At 44.3% G+C, this 18,600-nt stretch overlaps 1 long non-coding RNA gene across 1 annotated transcript; it reads left to right on the top strand.

Annotated features, from left to right (window-relative positions):
* The first annotated feature begins 851 nt into the window (after positions 1-851).
* On the top strand, positions 852-18,184 carry LOC126293491 (uncharacterized). Its single transcript, XR_007552293.1, has 2 exons — positions 852-937; positions 17,886-18,184. It is a non-coding gene; the product is annotated as an uncharacterized LOC126293491 (long non-coding RNA).
* Positions 18,185-18,600: the final 416 nt, after the last annotated feature.

Raw genomic sequence — 18,600 nt, 5'->3', positions numbered from 1 at the left:
TCAATGTGCTTCCCGAAGGACCACCTTTCATCAGTGATGATTCCAAGGTATCGACTCTCTCGTCGCCGGAGAACTTGTGAGCCCTCAGTCCTGACTGTCGGGTTACGAATTAACTGTCCTTTCAGAAGAAGGTAGGTGGACTTGCCTGGTGAAATTTTCATCTTTGTACTTCGGCACCAAAGTTGTTGTATCTCTATAGCACTTTCCATCTTAGGCTTTGAATCTTCTCGGCTACGGCCGCCGACAAGTATGAGGAAGTCATCTGCGTAGGCTATCACCTCTAGCACTACATCACTTTGCTGTAATTTGTCTAGTAATGACTCCATATGGATGTCCCAGAACAGGGGACCTAGGACAGAGCCCTGGGGACATCCTTTAGTAATAGTTTTTCTCACTCTTGTGCTAGGGGATGATAGCCAGGCCTCCCGATCCTCGCAATAGCTCCTCAGACACCCATATAGAGGCCCTGGACACTCCTTCTCCTCTAGTTGCCATTTATCACACTAAACAGAAATTTTGCCTAAGTCATCTTCTGTCTGCCTAGAGTCACTAAACTTCATCATCAGCAAACAACCGCAGATCGCTGCCCACTCTGTCCGACAAATAATTTGTGTACGTAGAGAACAACAGTGGTCCTAGCCACCGCCCCGACGGTTTCCAGTACTGAGGAAAAAATCGGCGGTGTTACAACTCGAATGCACCTCGAATTTGACTTTATGCTTGCCCAGGTGCTTTTGTTTTGGATATACGGTTGAGCAACTGCAGACCGGCCGCTGCATCACAGGTGGACATCACGGGCTGCGGAGCGCTGCTGTGCGTGCTGGGCATCGGAGTGCTCATCTTCGGCGTGGTGCTCGTCCTGGTATTCCTCGTCTGGGGCCCGAGCAGCCTGCTGCTCGCCGTCTACGCCGGCCTCGTGGGCGTCGTCTTCTCCCTGGTCAGTGCCCTGCCCTGTCTGCCGGGCTATCAGAACCCTCGGGTGTGCAGACGATCGGCACCGACGCACAGAGTTGCTAGGGCAAATGCCACATACACTGAGGTCACAAAAGTCACGGGATGGCGGTATGCACGCATACGGACGGCGGCAGTATCACACACACAAAGTAATAATGGTAGAACTGTCATTTCTACTCCCATGAAATGGTTTCTGATATGATTGTGAGCGGGATAACAGGCGATGCTAGAGTGGAAGGCTGAGCAACAAATTGAGGATGGAATATAAAATTTAAAATATTACGAAAGAAGATGCATGCAAGGTACTGGTAACAACATACTGGCATATAACATGTTCAATTTAAATGTACATCAGCTGATTTAACATGAATCATCAACAACTTATCTAACATCAAACAATCTGAAAATATGATATTTAAACCTTTCCCAAAATTTTAATGCTAGTAAAATGTTATTGCGAAACACAGAAAATTACCAAACTGGACACTATATTTAAGTCTTACATAACCTAATGGTCACAATGGCTTACAGGAAATAACATCACAGACGTATGGCAATATCTGCCCACTACAGTACTGCCAAGGCAAGCACATTCAGTTCAGACAAGTTGACAAGGCAGAGCCTCCATTTGAATTTTTCCACAGAAATCCATCGACAGTCGTAGGCCAGGCGGTGTTTCGGAAAGGACTGATAACAAGTTGCCGCACTGTTGGCGGTTGGCACTAAACTCCTTGCGTGCGATAGATGTGTGGGCCAGAAATCCCGTTGCAACAGGAGCCGTTAACAACAGTACCCACAGAACTCTTTCTAAAACCACACCGTGAAATGACGTCAAAGGAGTTTCGAAAACAGTTTAACACTCAACAGTAGTAGTAAGAGAAAAGGACAAAAAAAAACACACACACACACACACAGCACTTACAATTAGCGTTGAATTATTCCTAGCTGTGGTTAAGACTGGATTCATTTTAATGCAACAGGTTAACAGTGGTGTCACAGTAGACTTAAACTTTACTTGACGAGCGTGACAATTAGGACGTCTTTTAACTGACATAAGTTCAGTAACAAACTGAAATGCAATTTAAAGACACTCAAGTAAGGGTATTGTGAAACACTTCATCGACAATTTAAGCAAACACGCCCACATAGGCACTCCAGTTCATACGTAAATCAACCGGGGCACAAGTCAGTATTTCGACACGCGACGTGGGAACACTCTCTGCTCAGCAGCGCAAGCCAGAATACGGCAGAAAGTAGTCTCGCTGTAACTCCACCATATGAAGGTGCACCAAACTAACAGCTCACCTTTAACAATATTAACCAAATGCCGTCAATAAGGTAATGGCCAGATTAACACCAGCCCGTAGCCACAGCGTGAGGAAGGTTGAACTCGTACACAGAACGGACGACAGCGAGTCACTGCTGCACCTCCAGTTCCGCTGCTCGGCCGGCCCCAATGCAACTGCCACGCTCACACCAATTGTCGACGCGACTTCCGCGATCTTCCGGCGTCGCTCCGCCCAGCCCGCTCCTCTCTCTCTCTCTCTCTCTCTCTCTCTCTCTCTCTCTCTCTCTCTCTGCCCGAGACCCTTCCGGCTTCCCCACTGAATCCCAGAGGGTGCACCCTCCCGCGCACCGCAAAGCGAATCGAAAGAGATCGAACGCACTGCACCGGAACAATCAAATCGCAGGAGCACACTGCACAGTTTCCGACGGGATTATGGCTGCACGACGGGAATTAACACACATTGAACGCGGAATGGTAGTTGGAGCTACGCGCGTGGGATATTCCATTTAGGAAATCGTTAGGGAATTCAATATTCCGAAACACACATAGTCAAGAGTGTGCCGAGAAAACCAAGTTTCAGGCATTACCTCTCACAACGGACAACCCAGTGAATGACAGCTTCCACTCAATAACCGAGAGCAGCGGCATTTGCTCAAAGCTGTCAGTGCTAATAGAGAAGAAATACTGCGTAAAGTAACCGCAGAAATCAAATCGGGTCGTACGACGCACATGGCTACGGTAGGAGTGCCTTTGCTAACAGCACGTCGTCGCCTGCAGCGCTTCTCCTGGGCTCGTGAGCATATCGCTTGGACCCTAGACTGCTGCAAATCTGTGGTCCGGTCAGCTGAGTCCCGATTTCAGTTGGTAAGAGCTGATGATACGGTTCGAGTGTGGCGCAGGCTCCAGAAGCCATGGATCCAAGTTGTCAACAAGGCACTATGCGAGCTGGTCGTGGCTCCATAATATTCTCCGCTCTATTTACATGGTATGGACTGGCCCTTCTGGTCCAAATGAAGTAATCTTTGTCTGGGAATGATTATGTTCGGCTACTTGGACACTATTTACAGCCATTTATGGACCTGGATAAACTGAAAGAACCACAGGTTGTAGAGAGTTTCAGACAGAGCATTACGGAACGATTGACAAGAACGGCGAAAAGAAATACAGTAGAACAAGAATGGGAAGCTTTGAAAGATGATATACTGAAGTCAGCGGAGGATCAAACAGGTAAAAAGACACTGGTTAGCAGAAATCCTTAGGGAACAGAAAATGTATTGAATTCAAGTGATGAAAGGAGCAAATATAAAAATGCAGTAAATGAAGCACGCAAAAAGGAATACAAACCTCTCAAAAATGAGATGGACAGGAAGTGCAAAATGGCTAAGCAGTGATGGCTAGAGGACAAGTGTAGGAATGTAGAGAAACATGTATCACTAGAGGTAAGATAGATACTGCCTACAGGAAAATTAAAGAGACCGTGAGAGAAAAGGGAACCACTTGTATGAATATCAAGAGCTCAGATCGAAACCCAGTTCTAATCAAAGAAGGGAAAGCACAAAGGTGGAAGGAGTAAATAGAGGGAGGTTACATAACTCACAGGCGCCAGCCTTCCTGGAGACAGACGCAGTTCGGGCATGATCAGCGCGGTCACCAGGTTCCGGTAGAGGCTGCTGGTCCCACGGGGCTATTGTCCTCCACCGACCATGTGACAAAGTAGTACCCTCTATATGCTGGCGCCCGGGCCGTATTTCGGCTGGCGCTCGAGACACGATATACAGGACATTCGGAGTGGTTTTTCTGGGCGAGGCGCTGAATGCAGTCGCATTCCATCAGTAATGAACTCATTTTGTGGCCACCGCAAATATGACGCCGAGTCACTGATCACGTAGTAGACTTACAGGAATTCTGGCCTTTGGTTCATCAATGCTACACTGGATTTGACTGTGTTTCCTCATACTAGAACTTTGATACTGTACTGTCCTTCTAAGACTGTAAGTTGCGCTGTTTTTAAGTCCGCAATCATCACAATATTCTTTGAACTGTCCCGTCGTGACTTGAACTTCTGATAGAGTAATGCATTGCGTATTTACTAGTTAGCGACATTTTCCAACAGCACACTGACAGAGAAAAATCGCAAAACAAAGAAGTAGTTGTAGGAGTATATCTACATCTGAAAGATGATGTCTATTCACATTTCGCGTCATTCACATAAGAGTGGCGCTAGCAGCGCCATTATGAGGATTTGCTTTCAGTACACGCTGCAACCGCACTGTGAATCACTTACCTCTAAGTCTGGACGTGGTGAGTTGATGTTAGTGAAGAACTTTGCAAAAACAGACATAATGTCTTTTGGGACAACAGCAATCAGTGAAATTATAATGTTACTTAAAAACCGTCTTGATTGCAAATATTTTTATTCATATGATCTGATATTTCAGTTACAGGAGTAGCATGTGAAAACTGCTGGATTTGGACGGGTTACTCCTGTAACTGAAATATCAGATCTGAAGATGGTTCTGAATGAACCGAAACCGGTCATATGAATAAAAATATTTGCAATCAAGACGGTTTTTAAGTAACATTATTAGTGAAGAACGATTGTAAGGAGACATAAACGCCATTATCTGCACCTCATTGAGTTTTAACGAGGCCGTGTACTAGAGTTACGAGAAGCTGTATGTTACTCCTGCGATACTGCAGAAAGACTTGGAAGGAATGTGGTCACTGTACATGGTCGCCGGCAGTGGTGGTCACGAGAATGTACAGTAGCAACAAGATCGGTCTCCATCCGGCCATGTGGCACCATCGGGAGGGAAGACCATCGTGTTCGGCATATGGCTCTCGCCCATCGTACTGCATTTACAGCAGCAATTTGAGCACCAGCTGACACCACAGCAACACAGTGAACTGTTACAAATCGGTTACTTCAAGTACAGCTCCCAGAAAGACTCCCTGCGGCGTCCATTTTACTGACCCCAAACACCCGCCTTCAGTGGTGTCAAGCGAGAGGTCACTGGATGGCAGGGTGGAGGTCTGTTTTGTTTTCTGATAAAAGCTGGTCCCACCTCGGTGCCAGTGATGGCTGCGCGTTGGTCAGAGGAAGGCCAGTTGAGGCTCTGCAATCATCCCGTCAGCATGCTAGACACACTGGACGTACACCTGGGGTTATGGTTTGGGGTGCGATTTTGTATGGCAGTATCAGCCCTCTCAAGGTTATCCAAAGCAAACTGACTCTAAATTGATAAGTCAATTTCATGATTCGAGCTGTTGTGCTGCCGTTCACGAACAATGCTCTCGGGGTTGTTTTTCAGTATGATAACGCTATCCCACACACCGCTGTTGTAACCTAATGTACTCTACAAATATCAACATGTTTCCTCGGTCTTGAAAAGAATCAGATCTGTCCCCAGTCGAGCACATGAGGGACATCATTGGACGACAAGTCCAGCGCCATCCTCAACAAGCATTAACCGTCCCCTTATTGAACGACCGAGCGCAGCAGGCAGGGAACTCCGTCCCTTTAAATGACACAGGCATGCTTATTCAAATACAGGTACAAGTACACAGGCTGAAATACGGCTCTGCGGTCGGCAACGCCTATGTAAGACAACAAGTATCTGGCGCAGTCTGTCACTGCTGCTACAATGCCGGGTTATCAACGTTTAAGTGAGTTTCAACGCGGAGTTATAGCTAGCGCACGAGCGTAGGACACAGAACATTCGAGGTGGCGATGAATTGGGGATTTTTTTCCCGTACGACCATTTCACGAATGTACAGTGAATATCAGGAATCTGATAAAATATCAAATCTCCGACATCGCTGCGGCCGGAAAAGGATCCTGCAAGAACGGGTAACGGCGACTGAAGAGAATCGCTCAACGTGACAGAAGTGCTACCCTTCCGCAAATTGCTGCCGATTTCAGTGCTGGGCCATCGACAAGTATCGGTGTGCGAACCATACAACGAAACATCATCGATATGGGCTTGCGGAACCGAAGGTCCACGAGTGTACCCTCGATGACTGCACGACATGAAGATTTACGCCTCGACTGGGCCCATCAAAACCGACATTGGACTGTTGACAAATGGAAGCATGTTGCCTGGTCGGACGAGTCTCGCTTCGAATTGTATCGAGCGGGTGGATGTGTACGGATATGGAGACAACCTTATACATCCATAGACCCCGTGTGTCACCAGAGGACTGTTCAAGCTGGTGGAGGCTCTGTAATGGTGTGGGGCGTATGCAGTTGGAGTGAAACAGGACCCCTAATATGTCTAGATGCGACTCTGACATGTGACACGTACGTGAGCATCCTGTCTGATCACCTGTATCCATTCATGTCCATCGCGCACTGCGGAGGACTTGGGCAATTCCAGCAGAACAATGCGACACTCCACACGTGTAGAATTGGTACAGAGTGCCTCCAGGAACGCTCTTCAAAATTTAGACACTTCCGCTAAGCACCAAACTCCCCAGACATGGACATTATTGAGCGTATCTGGGATGCTTTGCAACGTGCTGTTCAGAAGGGATCTCCACCCCCTCGTACTGTTACGGATTTATGGACAGCCCTGGAGGATTCATGGTGACAAGTTTTCTCAATCACTACTTCCGACATTAGTTAAGTCCATTTCACGTCGTATTGCAGCACTTTCGTGTGCTCGCGGGGACCTTACACGACATTAGGCAGTTGTACCACTTTCTTTGGCTCTTCAGTGTATACCTTTTTCTTAATTTTTTTAAAATTTGTTGAATAACCCTCTAAAATTTTACGGGTATTTGAATAATTATATTTGTGCCACAACATTGCCGTCAATCATTAATATTGTTTATTGTTTCTCTATCCTTATAAATCAATAACCCCTTTCCTTTCATTTATCCAACTACCATGTATAAAACAGCTTCAAACATCTGATTACTTTACTAACGAGTTAGTCGCGGTAGTAGTTTATTCATTCAGAGATAATTTACATTCCTTGGATTTCGTCAGAAAATACAAGGTATATAAAAAATAATATACACACACGCGCACATACACACATCAAAAAATGTTTTGCATCACCCCAGTTCCCCGAACACCTCAAGATAGACACTGACTGTGGATATTGTATCACAGAGTCCCTTTGACTATTCAGAGATGTCACTAAACCCGCTAAAAGATATAAACAACCGTGCATAAGCAGCGCCTATCAGACGGGGTGAGGGGGGGGGGGGAGGCGTGAGGGGGTCCGACGGGTGATCAGTTCCAGTCATTCCACCAGGAAGGAGGTACACGCCTCGTGTTGTCTGTAGTTCAACCATGCCTAGGCGGTCAATACCGGGGTTCGTTGCGTCCACATTGTTACTTTGTGCCAGGAAGGGCTCTGAACAAGGTAAGTGTCTAGAGCGTCTCGGAGTGAACCAAAGCGATGTTGTTCGGACATGGAGGAGATACAGAGGGACAGGAACTGTTGGTGACATGCCTCGCTCAGGCCGCCCAACGGCTACTACTGTACAGAATGACCGCTACCTACGGATTATGGCTCGGAGGAACCCTAACAGCAACGCCACAATGTTGAATAATGCTTTTCATGCAGCCACAGGATGTTACGACTCAAACTATGTGCAATAGGCTGCATGATGCACAACTTCGCTCCCGACGTCCATGGCAAGATCCGTCTTAGCAACCACGACACCATGCATCGTGGTACAGATGGGCCCAAAAACATGCCGAATGGGCCATTCAGGATTGGCATCACGTTCTATTCACCAATGAGTTCGCATATGCCTTCAACCAGAGAGTCGTTGGAGACGTTTTTGGAGGCAACCCGGTCGGGCTGAACGCCTCAGACACACCGTCACGCGAGTGCAGCAATGTGGGCGTTCCCTGCTGTTTTGGGGTGGCGTTATGTGGAGCCGACATGTGCCGCTGGTGGTCATGGAAGGCGCAGTAAGAGCTGTATTATACGTGAATGCCACCGACAGTGCAACCATATCGGCTGCATATTGGCGATGCATTCGTCTTCATGGATGACAATTCGCGTCCCCATCGTGCACGCCTTGTGAATGACATCCTTCAGGATAACGACATCGCTCGACTAGAGTGGCCAGAATGTTCTTCAGACATGAACCCTATGGAACATGCCTGGGATAGATTGAAAAGAGCTCTTCATGAACGACGTGACCCACCAACCACTCTGAGGGATCTACACCGAATCGCCGTTGAGGAGTACGACTAACTGGAGGCACAGTGCCTTGATGAAGGTGTGGATAGTATGCCACAACGAATATACGGATGCATCAATGCAAAAGGAAGTGCTACTGGGTATTAGAGGTACCGGTGTGTACAGCAATCTGGACCACCACCTCTGAAGGTCTCGCTGTATAGTGGTACAACATGCAACGTGTGGTTTTCATGAGCAATAAAAAGGGTGGATATGATGTTTACGTTGATCTCTATTCCAGTTTTTTGTACAGGTTATGGAACTCTCGGAACCGAGGCGATGCAAAACTTTTTTTGATATGTATATATAGGGTGAGGCACAAACTGTTGCCACCTAGAATAACTCCGAAAGTATGAGAGGGGCTGAAAGTTTGTGGGACAAGAGTTGCATGGGACAACGGTGACCATAATATGGCGTTGGTTTTTTGTTGCTAGGTGTGGTCGCTTTTTTTAAATGGGATGCTATAGTTTGTTACCTTTTTTCTGATAACGACCTTGGAGACTAATCCAATGTGCAACAGCAAGGTCTTTGAAGGTCAACGAAGGTAACAAAGGTGGCACGAACGTCCATTTACAGAAGGTGTTCTAAGTGATGACTACTGGTATCAATGAAGTGCTGCAATCTCCTTATCATGGACTGAGTGGTATTTCTTATCACATCGGCACTTATCGAAGCACATACTCTGGCAATTCTCTTTCGCATATCTTCAGGTGTAGCTGGAACGTCTTTATAAACAATGTCTCTAGATTGCGAAAGAGAATTGGCAGAGCACGTGCTTCGATAAGTGCCAATGTGATAAGGAATACCACTCAATCCATTATAAGAAGATTGCACCACTGCATTGATACCAATGGTCATCGCTTCGAACACCTGTAAATGGACGTTCATGCCACCTTTCTTATCTTCGTTGACCTTCAAAGACCTTACTGTTACACACCATTGGATTCGTCTCCATAGCTGCTATCAGAAAATAAGTACCAAACTATAGTACGCCATTTAAAAAAACAAAAACGAAGTTGATCTTCATATCTCTGAAACGACCCCACCTAGCAACAAAAAACCAACGTCATATTATGGTCCCCGTTGTCCCATGCAACTTTTGTCCCATAAACTTTTCAGCTCCTATCATACTATCGGAGTTATTCTTGGTGGAAATACATAGTGACTCACGCTGTATGTCCAGTATCCTACAAATACAAGGGTACACAACACCCTAAACATTCTTACATTAGAAAATGTGCACACAACTTTGATTAATTACATAAAAGATGTTTTTCATGGATCAGTTAGTAAAGATTTAAATAAAAACGCATTTCAGCTGTAACACTTCGGTTCAAAATACTGATTCGGCTAATAATAAACATTTCGCTGAAAATACTATTTACCTTGACTATGGCATATAGTATCTACATAGTATATGAATATAATTATTTGCTACTAGATTGCTGAACGTATTCGTTTACACTACAACAGCAGTTGCTCATTATAAACTTGAATAAAGTTGCCTTAAATGTAGACAATTTTTTCACTTTTTTATATGCTCTGGAAGTTTGTTATGCAACTTTGTACCTTGAATGTTAGTTTTTATGCAGTAGCCTTGTTTACTCTTTTTACGTGAATATCACTGCACATTCTTGTATTAGATGAATGCAGATGTGAGCTGGTTTTGGAATTTTCAGTGCATCTTTTTATGTTAGTACACATTTTTGTATGTGGAGGCATGGTAAAGGCAGAATATTTGGCTGTTTGAAGCAGCTGCTTGGAGGGTGTTAGCCTGGAACTGTTGGTAATTACTCTTACACCTCGTTTTTGTAGTTCAAGATGGGTTTTAGATATGCTGTATTGTGACACCAAAAAGCGAGACCATAGGTAACAGCAGGAAGAAAGTAAGAAAAGTAGATAGTTCAGATACACTGTTCACTAGAAACATTACAAATTTCACGTAGTACAAAGCAAGCAGGAATTAACTTTTAGCGAGTTAGTGGATGTGAACTTATCAGTCTAAATTTTCATCTACGTGGACACCTAACAATTTTCTGACACCTACTCTCTTAACTTCTTCATTTTGTATTCTGAGGTCTAGCTAATTTTGTGGCTTTGTTTTCCTGTAACGGATATAATTAGTTTTTGAAATATTTAAAGTTAACTTGTTCATTTCAAACCAGTTTTGTAAATATTCCAGAACTATTGTTGCAGATGTTGGCAATGCGTCGTTTACATCAGCTACAACGTTTGTATCATCAGCAAACAGGGTTATATTAGTACCAATGATTGCAATTTTGATATTATTTACCTACATTAGAAATAAGTGAGGTCCTAGAACACTTCCCTGTGGTACCTCAGTTGGTACAGTCTGAAAATAGATATGTAAGCAATGCTTTTGTTTTTAAACGCGTTAAATATTTGACGTAGAGCAAGTAAGCGAGAAGAAGTTTATAAAAGATCTGAAATTATGTTTAAAGTTTTCTGAAGGTCACCAAGTGCTCTCATTATCAAATTCTTTGTGAGTATAGTACGGGAAGTAAGGGCTGTGTTTTGAGCAAAAGTCAGTTTTCCAAGTATCTCAATATTTATCACGTCTTATCTCCTCCAAAAATGCTTCAAATGGCTCTGAGCACTTAACTTCTGAGGTCATCAGTCCCCTAGAACTTAGAACTACTTAAACCTAACTAACCTAAGGACATCACACACATCCATGTCCGAGGCAGGATTCGAACCTGCGACCGTAGCGGCCGTGCGGTACCAGACTGTATCTCCTCCACTGCGTGTCGTACAGTGATACAATTTTGCAGATAGAGGCTATGGCAGGGTCTATAGGCTATGTGGATACCGCCTGCAATATATGATGCGAATAGAGTTAGTAGTACAGAAGTAATAAATTAAAACTTCATGCCCGATGTTGAAGTTTTACTACAAAAACAGCGAAAATGTAGTAAACGATAAAGTTTCTTCTGCACCATTTTGTGTGTGTGTGTGTGGGAGGGGGGGGGGGGTTCATCAGCGAGGAAAATGTTTGACATTATGTTTAAAGTTCATTGGAAGACAGTGGATGAATATAGTCTGGCTACTCACGCTCCGTTAGTCACCCTGTCTCAAGATATAGACTCAGCTTTTAAATGTAACACTTGTCTTACTGCCTTAAACGTTTGACATGGGGTGGTCCTCTTAATGAGTGGATTATGATAGCAGTTTAAATTTTTAAATTCGGTCAATAATTACACGAGATATTGAAAGTAACATTTTTATTGCCCGTGGAAGCCGTTGGATAAGGAACGTGAACCGTGACACACGAGTCGTGTTATAGTCCAGTAAACAAAACAAAATAAGGGAAAAAATCGTGTAATCGCAAATTTTTGTACAGTGGTAGTAGCAAGTGTCGTGAACAACGTTTTAACGAACCTGTCCGAAGGGGTGTGAGCGTTGTGAACGGCGGCCGTGTAAAGGTCACTTCTTTATGTTTTTCTTGAAAAACTGAAAAACCGCTGTTTTCCATTACAAAAGTAAACCACATTAAATTTATTACAAATAAGGTGCTATCGATTTTTTTTCTCTAGGACAAAAATTTCAGCGTTGCAGGGGATTGAAAAATCCTAGATGCTTAAAAGTAATGTCTCAAGAATATGAAGTTGTTTTTTCATAGATGAAGCGGGTTAATAACAAATATTATATGTACATGCCACAAATAAGTGAAGTAGAAACGTATTATGGGATAAGAAGTGTTCTGGGGTTGCAACAGTGTGGAAAGGAGGCGGGGTAGGGGTGGAAGTTAGAAGCATGAGGAAAGATAAATCGCTGGATTCTGGTCATGTACTCCCCTCCTTCATAGGTTTGCAGACGGAAGAGAGAGCACGTGACTCCCTACTATTTGCCTCATTATATCACAGGAAGCAACTAGAGGGTGCTTCATAAACCACTACCGACACTACGCAGCTTCCCTTTGAATCACCGGCGACAAATTGTGCGTACCTGCTCGGGGGTGTTTATTCACCACAAAGTACCTTAATACTACATCGATTACAGGTATGACTCATTAATAATACCAAATCAAGGAGCGCATATGGGCACAACCTACGTTAATCTCTGCACACTGTTTTACACAGCTAGAAAGAAATCGATCCTTAGTCACCCTGTACAGCAGCTGTAGCATTCATCCAGGAAAGGCAACTTTCCCCCACCACGAGCGCTGTTCGCTTTTCAATTTACAGATAGACTACATTCCCCAGCATTTGGTATCCAGTTCTCTCACGTGAGTAGACAAAATTACTTCTCTGAGCTCGTGTTTATATAGTGGAGTTATATTCAGAACGTTAAATGAGAAGTTATTTGTATTTGCAGTTGTTAAGTGCGCTGTTAGGTAACAAAGCTGAGCAGCTGGATCTGTCAACTGGCTGCCTCACGGAAAGCCTCTCCCAAGCGTAACATGTTGTCAAGATAAGCGGTGACAATTATTGAATTATTGAGCTATATGAAAAAATACGCATATTAGGTACAAACTACGGCGTGCACACGCCTTATTCAACATGAGAACGTCACTAAGATATTCGGATTTGGCTTATGACACATTCTATTTTCCTGCCATCCTTGGCGATGATGTGCTGCAGATGAATAGCGAAATTCTGCATGACCCGCTGAAGTATCGGAACATCGATGCTGTCGATGACCTCCTGGATGGCTGTTTTCAGCTCGCCAATGGTCTTGGGGTTATTGCTCTACACCTCGTCTTTCACATAGCCCCACAAAATGCAGTCGCAGGTGCTCAGACCCGGAGAATATGGCGGCCAATCGAGGCCCATGCCAGTGGCCTCTGGGTGCCCCAGAGCCAGAAGGCGGTCCCAAAAGTGCTCCTCCAGAACACAGCTCTCCTGCTTCTTTAGTGTCGAGCTCCGTCTTGCGTGAACCACATCTTGTCGAAATCAGGGCCACTTTGGATGAAGGGGATGAAATCGTCTTCCAAAACCTTCACATACTGTTCAGTAGTTACCGTGCCATCGAGGAATATCGCGCCGATTATTCCGTGACTGGACATTGCACACCACACAGTCACCTGTTGAGGGCGAAGAGACTTCTCGATCGCGAAATGCGGATTCTCGGTCCCCCAAATGCGCTAGTTTTGCTTATTGATGAACCCATCCAAACGAAAGTAGGCTCCGTCGCTAAACCAAACCATGCATGCATACTACTTTCCTTCATGCGCCACAGCCAACCGTACAGTTAGAACGTCCTAACGCAAACCTTTCACAAGTTATGACGATTTTATTTCATATAGTTCAATAATTGCCACCCCGTATAGTCGAAGATGTCGACTTCATTGTGCCCCTTATCAGTGGCTTAAATACTTTTCACTGCTTGAGGGTATCAAATGCATCACCCCAGCCTCAATTCTCCCAACATCTGACTACAGACTTAAACTGTCTGCCTCTATAGGAGAATTAGGTCACTTATGTATTTTGGATCTTCAGACATTTCAACACAAGTCAAACAGTAAATTATACCAGATTACTGTTGTAAATTTGTACATGATCAGTCCCACTCCGTCAGAGGGATTGACACCCACCTTGCAACGTGTAAGTGTCTCCACTCGTGCAGCCCACTTTACAAGTACCAGCAATTCCTGAATGGAAGTGATTTATGCTCTCAACCAGTAGCTCAATTAATGATGAGAGAAGTGAAGTAACTTCTTGGTCGTTCATTAATTCGCCACCAAGTGACATCAGCTCAATTACACAGCTTTACAATATGTGTAAATGATAGACAGCAAGAAGGTGCCACATTTAGCAGTCCGATCTCTTTCTCATCAACTGACAACATCACACTCTCAAATTAAGCACATCGGATTGGCTTGGATTGTTTGGGGGAAGTGACCAAACAGCGAGGTCATCGGTCCCATTGGATTAGGGAAGGACGGGAAAGGAAGTCGGTCGTGCCCTTTCAAAGGAACCATCCCGGCGTTTGCCTGGAACGATTTAGGGAAATCAAGGGAAATCTAAATCAGGATGGCCGGACGCGGGATTGAACCGTCGTCCTCCCGAATGCGAGTCCAGTGTGCTAACCACTGCGCGACCTCGTTCGGCAAGCACATCGCAGCCATTGTTTATAGAAATGTATTTTACACAAAAACTCAGTTAACAACCACATAGAAGTACACATTTCATCAACTGAAAATATCAGCGCTATATAGAGACGAGACGAGTGAAGCTATTTTGTCTATTCATGTCAGAGAACCATCTGTAAACCGAATAGCGAGGAGCGCTCGTGGTAGAGAAAGTTGCCTTTCCCAGAAGAACTCTATAACAGTCGTACAAGATGATTAAGAGACCATTTCTCTCCCGCACTGCAGAATAATGTGCAGAGATTTACATAGAATACGTCCACATGCTTTTATTGCGTTAGTAGTGTCAGTAACTCATATCCGTATTCCATGTAGTGCGATCACAGTTTGTGGAAAATAGACACCCCTCGGTCATGTCTGCATGCTGCGTCTCCAGTAATTCGAAAGTCGAGCTCTACAAGGACCCGTATAACTTTTAAAATACTTTCTTGTTATAACCAGAAATAATAATAAACATATCACAGTTCTACAGTTTATTAATACAACACTGATACAAATAATTCTGTCACCAAGTAGTAGGATAACACTTTCTGAAAATTATATAAATTGATGGTGGTTATACCAATGTCCAGGAAGTGCAAGTGGAATGTGGAATTCCGGCGGAAATCACAAGACAGCTGACATACTAAACCTCGGACACGTTGAAGTCCAAGGTCCACTATGGCAACCAGATTCTTAGGCCAGTGCGCAGTCAAGTTAACATGGAGCAACACGTACACCAGTCCAAGAGACGAAGCAGTCACCGCTGGGTAGCACTTCTTAGCAGTTAAGTCCCATAAGATATCACACACATTTGAACTCTTTATATATATATATATATATATATATATATATATATATATATATATATATATATATATATATATATATATATCGCTTCCTACTTGTGGGGTCGAACACATCACGGCGAGAAGTGCCTTGTAGACGTCGCTGGCGGCATTAAATAAGACGCCAGCATGAACAACATAATCCGGCGACCTACCCTCCCTCATGCGTCTACCCTCGACCTCCCCCTCCTCCTTCTCCTAGTCCTCCAGCCCATAACACTTTGGAACACAATTTAACACTAATACAGTTCTGTCGTACTTAGAAGTGTTGTACGCACTGGAGAGCGAAAGAAAGTGGTACACCTGTTATACGAGCGAGCACGCAGAAGTGCCGCAACACGACGTGGCATTGACGCAACTACCGTCTCAAGTAGTGCTGGAGGGAACTGATACCATTAATCCTGTAGGGTTGTCCATAAATCCGTAAGAGTACAAGGGGGTGGAGATCTCTTCTGAACAGCACGTTGCAAGACATCCTGGACACGCTCAATAATGTTCGTGTCTGGGTAGTTTGGTGGCCAGCGTTCCTGCAGCCACTCTGTGGCAATTCTGAACGTGTGTGGTGTCACCTTGTCCTCCTGGAATTGCGCAAGTCCGTCGGAACGCACAGTGGCCGTGAATGGATGCAGGCGATCAGACAGGATGCTTACGTACGTGTTACCTGGCAGAGTCGTATCTAGACGTATCAGGGGTCCCATTTCACCCAACTGCACACGCCCCACACCATTACAGAGCCTCCACCAGCTTGAACAGTGCCCCGCTGACATGCAGGGTTCATGGATTCATGAGGTTGTCTCCACACCCACACATGTCCATCCGCTCGATACAATTCGAAAGGAGACCACGCAACATGTTTCCAGTCATGAACAGTTCAATGTCGGTGGTGACGAACCCTGGTGAGGCCTAAAGCTTTGTGTCTTGCTGTCATCAAGGCCATATCGAAGATTTTTCGCTGAATAGTTCACACGCTGACACTTGTTGACGGCCCAGCATTGAAATCTGCAGCAATTTGCGGAAGGGTTGCACTTCTGTCACGCTGAACGATTATCTCCCGTTCTTACAGTATCTTTCTCCGGCCGAGTGATATCGGAGATTTGATGTTCTACCGGATTCCTGATATACACGGTACACTCATGAAATGGTCGTAGGGAAAATGCCCACTTCATCGCTACGATGTGCCCCCTCGTACGTGGGCCGAGTATAACACGACGTTGAAAATCGCTTAAATCTTGATAACCTACTATTGTAGCAGCAGTAACCTATCTAACAACGGGGCCAGACACTTGTCGTTTATAGGCGTTGCCGACCGCAGCGCCGTATGGTGCCTGTTTACGTATTTCTGTATTTAAATGCGCATGCCTATACCAGTTTCTTTGGCGCTTCAGTGTACAGTTAGTATTCGTTCTTAATCCACTTCATTTAAAAATAAAAGGTAATTTTGTACCAATAAAACATTATTTTTAACAATCTGCGATTTTTTATCCCCTGCAACGTGAAAAGTATTAGTCATAGAAAATAAGAATAGATATTTTTTTTGTTTCCCTGGGGATACACAACCTCTAAGTGTTTAATAGAAAAACACATTATGCGTTGTTGGCTGTATTGTGCCGTATTAAAATCGTGCTATTAGTTACCTTCGGCCATGAGTCATTATCAGACACATTTGCTATGTCATGTATTACATTTCACGAGCATTACATTCTTTTATCTTACGTACATAAAACCAGTAACATATCCTGAGTGCTGCACCCATACTTAGAGCATGTTAAGATGGAGTACGACTTCTGGTTTTTTATATATGGGACATAAGAAATTGATGTGCATTATATGTAATACATTATATTGCAAATATGCTTGGTGATGACTCATGGCCGAAATTAGCTAATAGCACGTTTTTAATAAAGCGCACTACAGTGTACAACGCTCAATGTATTCTTTTCTCAGGAACTGTTTTGCAGAATATTTAATATAGTTTAATCTTACGCTAGGGAACATTTTGACTAGAAGCAGTGGTGTTTTAGTTATTCAAGAAAAATATAATAAATGTCCTTTAAAGTCCTTTTAATTATTCAAGAAAAATATAATAAATGGCCTTTAAAGCCCCCCCCCCTCCCCTTCCCCAACGCTCTATGATCACACCGCACTGATCAGTATTTTTAGTGTGTTGTTCATGAGACTTCCACCAACCACTGCACAAAAATTTGAAGCTTCACGAATATTTTGTCACATTCGACCTTTTCTGGTCTTCGTTGACTGACGTATATTAGTCACTTGGTGATATATAGATTAACCAAACGTATTATTCAACGTTTGACACACATATTAAGCAACACTAGGGTTAAACAGCTCTTTTATTTAAGTTCTATTTGTAAGTTCTCGTATTATGTCATCAATTTATGTTTTTTTTCTTTTTTTACCATACGTCAGTTGTTTGCCTTTTAGTTTAGTAATTGGTAGTTAGATCCCGAAGAGCAAATGAAATGAAGCTTGCCGTGTGCCCGCAGTACCTGATGTTCGACACGCAGCTGATCATGGGCGGTCGCTACATGGAGCTGTCCCCGGACGAGTACGTGTACGCGACGCTGATGCTGTACGTCGACATCGCCAACATCTTCTGGGCGATGCTCACGCTTTTCGGCTACTGCTGCGGCGAGTGATCGTCCCCGCTTTTGTGTCCGATTTATTTGTTACGTGTCAATTAGTACAACGTGTGTAATCTGGCTACATATGGGGCCGCCGGCCACAGAGGAAAATAATAAATGAAAAGGCTAGTGTCATAAATGAAGTATATGAAAGCTCGTAATAGCACTGTATGATTTCTGTTTTTATTTCGTCTAGACCTCATAGACAACTGAGACCTGCTTCCGGGTGTGTGCAAGTATATGCGCTCTCTCTCTCTTTCCCGGTGTGTATGTGTGTGTGTGAGGGGGGGGCGGGGTGGGGGGTGTATACGTGTGAGAGTATGTGTGTATACAATATACGAGGGCATTTCGGAAAGTAAGTTCCGATCGGTCGCGAAATGGAAACCACTGTGAAAATCAAAACCGTTTTATTCACAACAGTTGGCAACACTTTCGAGCTATTTCTCTACATAGTCGCCGCTCCGACTTAGACATCTGTCGTAGCGTTGCGCCAACTTTCCAATATTCTTTTCATAAGAGGTAGCCGCCTCTGCTTTCTGCCACTTCCCTGCGCTGATCTGCAATTCGCTGTCTGTGC

This window comes from Schistocerca gregaria, chromosome 10, assembly GCF_023897955.1.
Source record: "Schistocerca gregaria isolate iqSchGreg1 chromosome 10, iqSchGreg1.2, whole genome shotgun sequence".
NCBI lineage: Eukaryota > Metazoa > Arthropoda > Insecta > Orthoptera > Acrididae > Schistocerca > Schistocerca gregaria.
Note: the sequence above shows the minus strand (reverse complement) of the source record. Positions and strands in the feature narration are given on the sequence as shown.